Below are 13,168 nucleotides of genomic sequence, written 5' to 3' on the forward strand. Positions count from 1 at the left end.
GGATGCATCATTGAAAGTGGATAATATTTGCGATTCGGTAAAAATCGCAATTTTTACCGAATCGCAAATATTATGCGAATTCAAATGTGCGATTTCGCAATTCCCATTGATTCCTATGGGCCAAAAGGCCCATAGGAATCAATGGGAATTGCGAATTCGCAAATTGGAATTCGCAAAATGTTGATGCATTTCATGGGTGCAGGGGGGGTCCAAAGGACCCCCCCTTGCACCCCTGAAATGTTTTTTTAAATGGATGTTTCACACACACATGTCCTAAGGACATGTGTGTCTGTAACATGAAAGTGTTTAAAATGCTAATTTGAGCATTTTAAACATTTTTCGCAAATTACCGCGAGGTTCCCCCTCGTGGTAATTTGCACTTGCAATCTTCAAGATCGCAATTTTTTAAACAAATGATGCATTGCATTTAAGGAATCGCAAAATTGCGATTCCTTAAATGCAATCGCATTTTCCAAAATCGCAAAATTAGCGATTTTAGACAAAAAACAATGATGCATCCCAAAAAGCATTTTTGGAATCGCAAACGGCCGATTTTAAGGAATCGCACCGTTTGCGATTCCAAAAATGCTTGATGCATGTGGGCAAAAATGTGCAGAAAGTGAGCAAGTTTGAGATTTGGTCTCAGGCACTAAGGTGACATTCAAACGGTTTCTTTCGTCATTCCCCTTGTTATCAACAGTTTATTAGTTCCCTTAGATGAGCTGAAAAGCAACAACTGCTGCCTCGAACAAAAACACTTCTTGCTACTTTGGATTCTGACATAGTCATATCGGTTACCTTTGAGGTAAAACACTTTGTAGGATGTTTGTCATCAGTTTTAACTTCGGTTCACCAAAATATTAACTTTTTTATTTTTTCAGGAACCAATTCGCGAAGGGGAGTTTGTTTCTGAAAAATAAATACCTAATGGTCTCCAGACGCTGGTAATGTAAAAAAAAAAATCTGTCCCTCATTGCCTGCTTAAAAAGAGAGAAAAAGGGTGGTACACTGTACCACCATCCTCCCTTAATTAGGTGGGTTGTCTAATGCTCTTCCTCTGATAGCCCCTAATCCATTTGGACGTTGGAGGAAAATTTCTATAGTTGGAGTCATCCCGGGCTCAATAGACAGAAAGCTTGTGATCCGTCCAACTCTAAGGGGCTTATTTACAAGCCCTTTGTGCCACTTTTGCATCATTTTTAACATGGGAAAAGTGATGTACGGGTGGCGCAAGGGGCTTGTAAATAAGCCCCTAAATGAGGAGGGCCTACCGCGGGTTTAGTGGACAAGGTCCTCTGCTGTATTCGCAATGGAGTACCCTGCCCACCAAACTCTGGTTTGCACTTTTCTTTTCTTGTGGATAACTTTGTTGCTTTTATTTTTAAACCTCTGTGCACTTGATGACAACAGGAAACAACAGAATAAAATTAAGGCGTGTCTAGGTACACTCAATAACAACCAGTCTGTGTACCCCTACGCTGTGGGCTCCTGCAACGAGTAGTTGAAATCACTTGCTCTACAATATACACTGCAACAGGCATGAAGCTTTGTAAAGTTAGAAGTCAGTGAAAGAAAAAATGGTCACAGATCAGGGCTCACTAAAAGGAGCAGTGACAGCTACATCTGAAAGACTGATGAACAAAAGGAGCACTGGGTGTGCAGAATTCTGGGTGCATTCACGGTCATAGCACACTGTTTATGTTTACATTCAGCAATATTGCTCTTCAAAACATGAAAGAAAAGTTCTTGAATTCCAAAAGATTTGGGGGCATATTATTAACGGCTCTTAGCATTAAAATATTTAACGCCGGCTATCGCAGATAACTATCACCATGCTAGCGCTGTATTAACAACGCTTAGCGCAATGGCGAAAATTATCCTAGCAATAGCTATGCTTTCCATGGAACATCGCTGGTTTTCCAGCGATGTTCTATGGAAAACGGTGATACCCTTGATGATAGAGGCCTGTGGTCTTAGCCACACCATCCACCCCCCATGTTCAGTATGCCTTAGTCAGGAATTTAACAGACGTTAAATTCCTGCGTTAAGGCATACTTAACGCGATCTCAAATATCGCTACCCTTCCTTGATGATATCGCGAAGCTGCCTTCACGAATTTTTCCCTGGTTGGTTTCCCAGCCACGCCTACTTTGCATCTCATTAGCGATGCAAAGTTAGGAATGCTGGAAACGGGGGCTAAGTCAACAAAACACAGGCTAGCGTATCCTTGCTGATTAGGCAATAAAGTTGTCGCCGCTTTATGCCCGAAAACGGACGCTAAAGCGGCGATAAATTTATCGCCTGGCCTTGATAATATGCCCCATGGTTTTCTTTGTGCTCTAAATTTAATCTATCTCTTTAATGTAGATTTTAAAAGCCATGTTCATTTGTTGCATTAAGGCAAGGTGCTAAGAAAGATCTTGTACAATAAAAGTTGATAAAACTACACCTTCATTGTGCTTTTTCTGAAGCAGCTACCAACTACGGCCTCAGACATCCGTCTCAGTCAATAATGCTGTTGGCTCAATGTGATTTTTCAGAAACTTCAAATCCATATATAAGCGAAATGCACGCTGACAGGATTCTTTATGATACATAATTGCACAATAAACTGCTCCAGATTGGTCCAAGAGCTTGTTAAACCATCTTCTTACGTTATTCATTTTTGCTTACTAGCCCAACTACATTCCGATGCACTGAATTCGGATATGCTTTTTCAACCACAAGTTTCCGAACCGTGCATTGCTGATTTTGCATATTTAGACCACCTAGCTAAACACCGTCCCCATTGGGGAAACCTCCTCAGTGCACATGAAGCCTCAGAATCTTTTCCACCGATGCCCTCATACAAAGTTTGGCATACAGCTGTGCGGCTAGTGCAATGCAGGCAGAACCTCAAACACCCAGCTGTATCTTGCTCGTTGAATTTAAAGTTTGCTGTCCATCTTTTTAAGTAGAAAGACAACCTTTGGGGTAAAAAATAACACAATGCTACATCCGAACTGCCATCTCTTGTGTTTTCTCCGAAGACAGAGCAACATATTGGGAACTGTTCCTTGGAAAAAAAACATAATCATCCCGACAAGCTGAGATGTTCTCTTAGAGCAACATCTGAGGGCTTTTTGTGCCCGGGACCAGCATGGTTGACATGGCAGTCCCAGTAGAATGGAAGATGCAGGTGTTCTCTGCCATTAGTGGCACGAAGCCACTCTCACCACTTGAACAACTACATTCCTTGACCTCTTATTTAGTTGGGGGAACCAACAGGAGGGTGATGTGACTTCTGTCGGTTCTTGACAGATGTCCAATTTCAGTCCATACCAAATTAATCCATGATTATTTTCTATGACATTCAGGTGAAACATAGGCAGTTTCTTCTGGTCAAAACAAATGTGTGCATGCTGACCTAAAGGTGACACTGTCACGCTTGTATCAAGATGTCTTCACTCGTTGGCAGCTGTGTGAAGGCTGTCAGAGACAAATCTATGCTCTTCTATATACATTAAAGCTCACTGGACAACCCTTGTTTGGTGGTTTCTGATCTGACTTGATATGTTTCTAAAAGTTTCACAAGTTCTGTTAGCAGCTTGCAGTGGAGGACAAACTCAAGGGATAATGTAGTAATATTTCTGCACCTGAAAGTGTACGTTGGTGCAGCTGATAGCTGGTTTATCACTGTGTAAGAAAACATGAAAAATGTTTACTGAGGACAATAACTGTGTACCTGGCACCGATCTTCCACTGTAGTCTGGAGTAAAGAATTTGGCAAATGTTAAGATCGTGGCCGACACATGTGCAGGACTAAGAAGCAATGACAAACCGCTTTTCCCGGAGGATCTGTTGACAAAAAGTACAAACTCAGATACACTGGGTGGTGATGTAAGGATTCAGTAAATCTTGCCGTTGCTTGTAGCTGTTTGTGTTGTTTGTTGTTTTCTCTCCTACCCTACACAGGTGGTTTTTCTATTGGGAAGCACTGCATCCTTTTATTAGTGTAATCATACAACGCAACAAAATCTATAAAGGATTCACAGGCCAATAAAAGCCAGAGCTTCAGGAATTCCTTTGAATGTTACCTTTTTAATAAGCATTGGTAATCCCAATGGAGCTTGCCTATCTTTACATACAAGCAAGGCCTATTGGTATTGCCAATGCTTGTTTCAAGTAGTCTTCAATGACTGACAAGATCAATATTGTATCTTCCACGTTTCTTTTGCAGTTTTTCTAGTGACCGCCATTTGGCAATGGAAGGCACCAAACTGCTCTGTAAATAGTGTTTACATGATGCTCTGTGTACAATGTTGTGTTCAGGGCAGGAAAAATTACGAATAAACGAAGGCAAAACCAAAATGCTCCTCTGGGCAGAAAAAAACTCAGAAAGGAAAGAAAGCAAGAAATAAAAGCATAGCAACTGAGACCAACATGAAAGCCATCAAATCATGAGCAGGGACTGGTTCTGTACATTGTATACCACCCTGTACAATGCTGCAGCCTGATCACAGAAAGGAACTGTATGGTCAATAAAAATGTATATGGTATTGCTAGGGTGTCTACAGTGCGAGTAACCCATAGGTGAATGTTGGACTTGGCCCTTTTGACAGGTTCACCCCGAAACTTTTTGCATTTGCCTAGCCTGTTTCTGTAACCTGATGTTGGTGATTTTAGGCCTCTGTGCACTTTTTCACTGTGGCCCAGTGTAAAATGCATGCGCTCTCTGTATATGTGTGGTGAGAATGGCCTGCCCTCCCATAGGAATGCATGGGGATAAGTGTGTCCATGGTAGTTCCTGATGTGTGGGGAGTGCAGGGTCGAGTTTGGTATGTGCCAGGGGGAGGGCTGGTATGTGGATAGGGCGCAAGGCCCTAATGTGATTGATGTGCTCTAAATGTGGTGCTAGGAAATGTAATGCGTTTAGTATGTTTTACGCACTTTGTGGTTGATACCTCTAGATATGGTTTAGGCTTATGAGGTTGTTTTACCTATTTAGGTTTGTGTTAGTGAGATTATACTTCACTGTGATTTACGCCCTAATTTGAGTTATACTTAGGAGGTAGGGTCTAATGTGTTTAGACTATTGAGAGATTGCCTAATTTGTTTATGCTGGTGAGGTTGGCGCAGGATGTAATTTGAGCCTGATGTGATTGTACATAATGTAGTTTATGTTACAGTTTGAGGTGGATTAGCGATTACCAGTGGCTACTGGTTGTAGGGTTATGATCTATTTTTACTTGTACCAATTTCTGCTAAGTGTTGATCCTGATGGTGGCCCACGTGGCCCTATCCTCTGTAAATAATCCCTTGTGAATATTGCCCGTGCCAGTTGGCAGTGTATATTGTGTGATTACTATCTGATGTGTTTTGAGAATACAAAAGTTATTTTATGTAACCTTGTGTGGGGTTCCTTTTGTAGTGTGCCTGGGATGTTGTTGCTGTGTGCGTGCGCAAATGCTTTACACATTGCCCCCGGGATAAGCCTGACTGCTCATGCCAAGCTACCAAGGTGGTGAGCAGGGATTATCTTTGGCATGTAACTCCCTTGCCCTGACTAGAATGGTGGTTTCTGCCTGGCTTTGGCGCAAGCCTTAGCAAACCAGAAATCTCAGTTCTAACAGTGAGAAACATTGAGTGCATTATTTTAAATGTGTCCTTGTTTTTTTTGTCAAAAGCAGGACTTACATGACTAAAGATCTGGAATTTTTCTATTCCATGAGCTAGATGAACCCATAGAAATTGGCCAGGTGAGTCAACAGGTAGAGTGGATTATGGGAATATGAAGTTAGATGTGCTGTGAGAAATACATTTTAGTTTGATTTTGCACATCATGCTTTAACCTCTGGGCCATTGTGTTTATCACACCATTGATTTTCATTGATCCTTTTTAATACTGAATATCGCTGTTTCAAGGTTTTCTGGGTTCATGGTTTACCCGGGTAACAAATTCTGAGCATGTCCGTAATGCAATTTGGGAGCATGAGAATGTATTTCCACTGAATGTGAAAGGGGCCAGCTTTGGTATGCATAAATATTCTTAAATAGGAGGCCGTTTAGTTTTAAGGATCAGAAATTTGAAGAAATTGGGGGATTTTAGTATGGCCAAAAGATGAAGATTGACTGAGCGCTGTGAATGTGATAGAATATGGCAAAATCTGTTCTGAGATAAAAGGAGAGGCCGTGCACTGAATGGCTTATGGTTTAAGTGTGTTTATTAATGTAGGCACAACAATTGCACCCTACCAGCACTTCACAAACACTCAAATAATTGTCCACAGCACTTCCTATGTTGTTAAATCCAAATAGCTTAATAAACAACAAACTTAGGGGTCTATTTTAGAAAAACAAATTGTAATTCTATGGTCTTGTCACCATGTCAAATGTACGTGTGACAAGCAAAGTAAAGCTATCAGACCATATCACCAAAATGTGAGGCACCAGTAAACGTAAGTCACCCCTGGTTGAGGATTCCCATCAAAAGTCTTGTATGAATCAATATTCTCATTTGGTAATCCTCATCGGGTATTGTGTCTCTTGATCATTGAGACCGCTAGCATACCCTGATGGTCAGTTCGGGGTAGCGACCCACAATCACTAGGTACTACCACATGGTGTTGATACGATGGGAATGTGCAGTGCAAAAATTAAATGTGGTGGTTAAAAAAGGATAGGGAACTTAACAAAAACCAGTTTTAATAGACGTTAGCCCCTTCCTTATTAAAAACAAGAACAGTGTAACATAATCATCGCAGTCCACACAAATAGCTGTGAAGAGACCAATTGCGAGGGGAGAAGAGAGAATAGAGAATAAGAAGACAAATTTGTATATGTTGACACTTAAAATGTTCCCTCCAGATAACGTAACGTCTCTCACAGAGAATCTTCTTCGTTCTTGTTTATCTTTACCCTATGACTCCCACAGTTACCTAAAACCAGGCGAGATGCAAAACGCAACAGGAGCGCTCACTGAGGCTTAGGAGCCAAGTTCCTTAGAAAGGCACTTCTGGATCAGGAGGAAACTCTGCCAAGAGGAAGAGACAGAGAGCTGTCAGGAGTATTGCCCCTTTGCTATGCTGCTTTGCTAGGTTGGCCTGCAGTTGCTGCTTCTGTTTTGGAGGAGAAAAAGGACTGGACTTTGCTTTGTATCCTACTTGAAAAGATTCTCCAAGGGCTTATGTGTGTTTGTCTTCTGTTAGAAGTCTCGGCTCATCAAAGACTTCACATGCAGCCCCAGGACTCCTCTACTGGGAGCCTTCACCTGCCAAGTGGTGCCAATTGTAATTCTGGGCCCTTGGAGGTGGCTTTACTGCAAAAAAAGGAGAAAAATCAAGTGATGACCCTCTACACCTGTTCATTTAAATTGCAAGCTTGCTATGTGGTTGAAATACTGACACATCACCTACCTGCCCATTAAGAAACCAACACATCACCTCCCCTGGGAGCAGTTAACCAACCCGTCAACTTCCCTGTGTGTAAGGAATGGATGCATCACCTTCCCTGCTTTTGGTTTTATTTGTTATTTTGACATATCCTAGGTACTTCTAAAAGTGATGCATTCCTAGTTTTATATGGACAGAATTGCTTAAATATTCAAAAAAGTAATATATTGAATTTTGTATTTTGTATTTCTTTTCATTTTGCCTTGTTTGTTTTATATAGAGATTGGCTGTTTTTCTAAACTGGTGTGGTGTCCATTTGTAGTGCTTTCACTGTGTTACTATGTGTTTGTGCACAAATTCTTTACACATTGCCTTTGAGATAAGCCTGACTGCTCGTGCCAAGCTACCAAGGGGGTGAGCAGGGGTTATCTTGGGTATGTAACTCCCTTAACCTCAGAAAGAAGGAAGGGTCACTACGTAGACAGGGTGCAAACCATTGCCAATTAGAGACCCTCATTTCTAGGAATATATTAGCCATATATTAAACAAAAATTCATTTCCCTAGAAGCCTCACTGTGCTCTGGCTGGGCTGCAGCTTAAATGTGGCCTAAAGGCTCTTCAGTGACATACAGAAGGGAAAAGTCCTTTGCCATGTATGAAAACCCTTTTTTCTGTTTTCATGCTACTCCTAAATAGTGCCTTGTACGTCCCATCGAAGGGTGCTCATTTATAAAAATAGGACACATTGCACATTGGGGTTATTGTGCTCTCATGGTAAAGTAAAACCTAAGAGACATTTCACTGTATAAGCCTTCCTATATTTTTCCCTGAACATGTCTAGATGGAATTAAAATCATTATTTCCTATCGCTAATTGAGGAAATTCTAGAACATGCGTCAATGTTTGTTCCTACTTAAGTTTTCAAATCAAATTTGCAATAATTTAAGGGGAAAGATACATTAAAAAAATTATACTTTTGTCTGTACTATTGAATTATCCTGTGCCTTTGTTATTACAAGTCTATTATATCCTAATGCACTTGTAATAAGGTGGACAGGATATCAGTCACATTTGTGATGGAATACCTGTCTATCAAACTCTTAATCAGACCGTATATCTGAAGATGTCTTCTTTGATCATTAGAGCCACCTTGGTGTATTCAATGTGGGCTCCATCGCTGTAAGCCTGAAATTGTACCACCTAAGCCCACCTAAAACTCTTGTTTTTCAATAGTGCTTAGAATTTCTAGGATTTTGGAAAATCATATTTCTGGTTCCCCTTAGCCTATTTTAATGATTGTGGTACATTTTTGCTATTATTTCTTTTTTCTAAATTAGGGGCCGATTATGATGGCGGACGGACCTGAGTCCGTCCGCCACCATAGAGTAGGAGGGACCGTCCGCATGGGGCTGCGGCGGTCCCTCCGTGCACATTAGGATGTGACCAGGGTGGCAGTCACATCCTCAATCTTTAACATTGCGGCGGGTGCAGCTTCAAGCCGTGGAAAAGCATATGATTTCAAGCCATGGAAAAGCATATGATTTTCGCTATCCTAATATGGCTGGCGGTGTCTGATAGACACCGCCAGCCATGTTAGAACTTTTCCGCCGCGGTCGGAAGGCGACTGTGGCGGAAAAGCTGCGGACGGATTTTGAGACCCACCGCCATCCTAATTTGGCGGTGGGTCTTTTGTGCCTCTGCAGCGGTTTTCCCGCATCCTCTGGGCCGGCGGTGGCTTCCGCCGGCCCGGAGGATGCGAGAAAACCGCGATCCTAATCGAGCCCCTAGTTTGGGAATTTTATTGTGTTGTTTTCTTGACTTTGATATTGTTGTTCTGATTGAACTTCTCCGGATATTGCCTGTTGCATGTGCCATATTTACAGGGGGGTTGAGAAGATATTCTGTTTTTCAACCTAACCAGATTTTGCTTATTAGGTTGAGAGGGTTCCCCTCCCAAATTATCAACCCAATTTCCCACACATAATATGAGTATTCCGTATTTTGGAATGAAATGCTGACAGCCAAAATAATAATTGTACCTCACATTATTCTTTCTCATTTAAATTAGTGGTATATTTCCCACCAACACAATGTCATTGCATGAGATTATTTAATTACTTATTCCAGTACAAGTAATACCACATGTCCCAAAGATGGAAAGGGTGAATAACAAACATAGCGAAAACAGTATCTCCACATGCTCATTGCATGCACCTCACTTCATGTTATACTTTGTATGATTAGGTAACAATATTGTTGGACTAGGCCCTCTCTGGAGGGTCCCCCCCAAACCTTTTGCCTTCACCCTCCTATTTTTCTGAATTCCTTTTTCTTGGCCTTAGGTGTCTGTGCACTTAACCACTGCTGACCAGTGCTAAAGTGCTTGTGCTTATTTCCTATAATGTAGTAATGCTGACTTACACCCAATTGGCATATTTAATTCACATATAAATCCCTTGTAAAGAGGTATACCATATACCCAGGTCCTGCAAATTAGATACTACTGGTGGGCCTGCAGCACTTATTGTGCGACCCACTTGAGTTGACCCTTAAGACGTGTCACAGGTCTGCCATTGCAGCCTGAATGAAGTTTTAAACTGTAGAATTAACTTGCCAATATTACCAGTTGCCAAGCTTTAAACTCCCTTTTCATTGCATGATAATATTTAATTGCCTTTCTACATTTAATAAGGGCTATCTTTTGATTGGGACCAAGGGAACATTTAATGGCTGGTGTTTGAGAAATTGTAATTAAAAATTCTCTTTAATAGTAAAGTTGGATTTCAAGTTACTATTTTGGAAATGACAATTTAGAAAATTGGCAATCTTCCTGCCCTAACTAGTTGGTGCCTGCAGGCTGTTCAAGGGTGACTTGACTAGCTGTAGTTCATGGTTGTACTTTGTTTATTTCTCCCAGACAGCCACACAATAGAGGGGTTAGGAGTGTCTGGATGGCCCATCACCTGGCAGGGTGGGGTGGAGCTCACCACAACCCCAATTGCAATTGAATAGACTGTACTCTGCCTTCACTCAAAGGACTTGTCACCCCTGTATTGATCATGCACACAGCCAGGAGCTGGGGGATGAGAAACACTACAAAGGGAATTCTCTAGAAACGTATCCTAGTTCAAACAAAGAAGCAGGCATAAACATAGGAGCCCTAAACCCACACTTTAGTTCACCTTATGGACCTGCTGATGGACTCTTAGAGTAATACCTGGCGCTGTGGCCTACTATGTACTACACAAGACTGCTTTGCTGCACCTGGAAGGACTGTTTTGCTGTCTGGAGCTTGCCTTGAGCCCTCAGAAGCCTGCCCTGCTGCTTGAGCCCTGCAACATTGCTTGAACCCAGGATTACCAGAGTGACTGCAATGGCTAGTTGGATGGCATTTTGATCAGATTCTCAGAGGCAGAAAAGGCTACAATCATCTTAAACTCGCACCGGTCCAAGTGCGGGTTTAAGATGATTGGAGCCTTTTTGGTCTGAGTGAGTCCTAATCCCCCAAGTGGTGCACTTCTGTACCTGGACCCTTAGTGGTGGTGCTAAAGACGTCCATTTATGGCTTAAAACTTCTGATAACCAAGGGAAGGCTGGAGCCAACCTGCTCATCTATTTACGCAAGGTACATAGCCCGCCGGCCTAACTTCACAGCGGCTCCTGCTCCATCCTTCTCCACAGCAGCAAATCCTGTTCAGTGGTTCCTTGTCAAAAGGGAACTTGGAATTGTTGTAGACTACAGCCTTCTGCCTTGCCCCACGGGAGATTTTCAGCTTCCATAAAAGTCAGAACGTAGAAATCTTCAACTTTGTTCAGTGGCTCCCTGACGTGACGCTTCCTCCTTGGACTCCACCTGTAGATTTGCCCCCCTGAACTTGTACCTTCCCAGAGACTTTTTGTTTCAATTTCTTTTAAGCTCAAAAGTAAGCACCGACTGTGCCCCATGCACTTTTTGTATCTGACTCACGCTCCTCCAGTGTCAGCCATATTTTTTAACTTTGACCCAGTCTCGCTTATCTAGATATCCGCAGTTGGTGCTTTGATATTTTAAGGTTTTAAGGTTTTTACCTTAAACTATCCTCAATAAAAACTCTTGAAATAAAATGAAAAATTGATAACTATTGTTCTACTGAGATTGTGCTGTGTTTTAAGTTTATTACTGTTTGTGTGCTGCACAAATACTTTACACATTACCTCTAAATTAAGCCTGTATGCTTTTATTGCTAATCTACCCAGGGTTAAGCACAAGTTAGTTTAGTGACTTTTTGTACTTCATCTGGCCAGGGATTATGGCTGTTGCTTGACAAGGGCTCCCACCGAGTCAATCCATAACACAATTTCTCATAAAAATGTGTAGATGTCTGCAGGTGGGTGTCAGAATCAAAAATACAATTTAAGTGTACTTGGGACGCTAGCCTGGATATCGGCCTAGCATAAGTAATGCTGTGAAGATAGTCCTACCACACCCTCTGAAGCTCTGAGTAGCAACTCACAAAATGGGTTCCCCTCAGAGCTCCAAGGGAAATGGAGTATAGGGCAAAATAACAAACCCTGGCCAACTGCCATTCTTGAGCCTTCACACGAATACTTTAACCAGGTCTTTTCAATGATTAGGACATCTGTATGTCATATGTACATTGGTTTCAGTTTTCTATTTCTTTTTAGAGGTAAATGTTTGGTGGAGAGCCATACTTTAGCCCCAACTACATAGCTCAGTTCTTGTGTTCTTTTTCTTTCCTCATAATGCTTGTTTTATGTTTTCGCTAATTCCAAGTGTTATTTTGCTTGCTGGATGGCAGTGTGTAATATATATTTGATGATGTTCCTGCACTGAAGGGTTAAGGGAATCCCCTGGCCATTCAAATGGTAGAATGTTCTGATGATTCCCATAAGCGGCTTAGAACGGTGAGTTTTCTAAAGCTGAATGGTCTGAATTAATATAGGCAAATTCTGCTAACCATAAGTGAACCCCCACTCCTCTTTCAACTGGACAGCCAGAATACGCAGATACTGTTCTAATGCTTGATTGAGGCACTTAGAAGCCCCAACTGTTTCTGAGTAGTAACTAGTTGACAACTTTGCATCCATTTTCATTTTGCACACAGTTCTTGCCAAAATCGGGCCATAAACTGTACGCCTCAGCCTGTGATCAGGACACTTAGGGACTTATTTATGAGAGCCCTGCATCACATTTGCACCATGTAAAGTCGTACATGCGTGGCGCAGGGCTTCCATAAAGATTTATGAAGCCAGACAAAGCCAGCCTGCATGACTTTGAGTGGCCTCATAAATCATGAGTAAAGCGACGTAGCGCAAAAAGATGTATTGCCTTACTCTGCGCCCAGTAGGCATTCCATGGGCATTACAGTGGGTTTTCTCATGCAACACCCATTAAATTTGATGCCACCCTAGATGTACAAAGTGATGCAAACCCACAGAAGCATAAATCCAATGTCTCCCGAGACGAGGCGTAGCAACGAGAAATATGTTAATTTCTCTAATTATTTTTCTCTTTCCATGTGTGCTGCATGCTGCAGCACACATAGAAAAAAGAAAATGCCTCGTAGGATTGTTTTTGTGCAGGATGGTTCCCCTTCCTGCACAAAAACAGTCCTGCCCACAAACAATCCTGCCCACAATGAAGGCACCCTTGCAACATGGTGCAATGGTGCGTACATTGGCGATAGTTTGCCAAAACGGCATCAGCACAGGCGAAAGGGACAGGAATGCACCATATTGGTTAAAAATGATGCATTCCTGCCCTTTCACTTTGGCATAGGGCAGCACAGCAAGGTGCC

This window comes from Lissotriton vulgaris, chromosome 1_1 (assembly GCF_964263255.1).
Source record: "Lissotriton vulgaris chromosome 1_1, aLisVul1.2, whole genome shotgun sequence".
Taxonomy (NCBI): Eukaryota; Metazoa; Chordata; class Amphibia; order Caudata; family Salamandridae; genus Lissotriton; species Lissotriton vulgaris.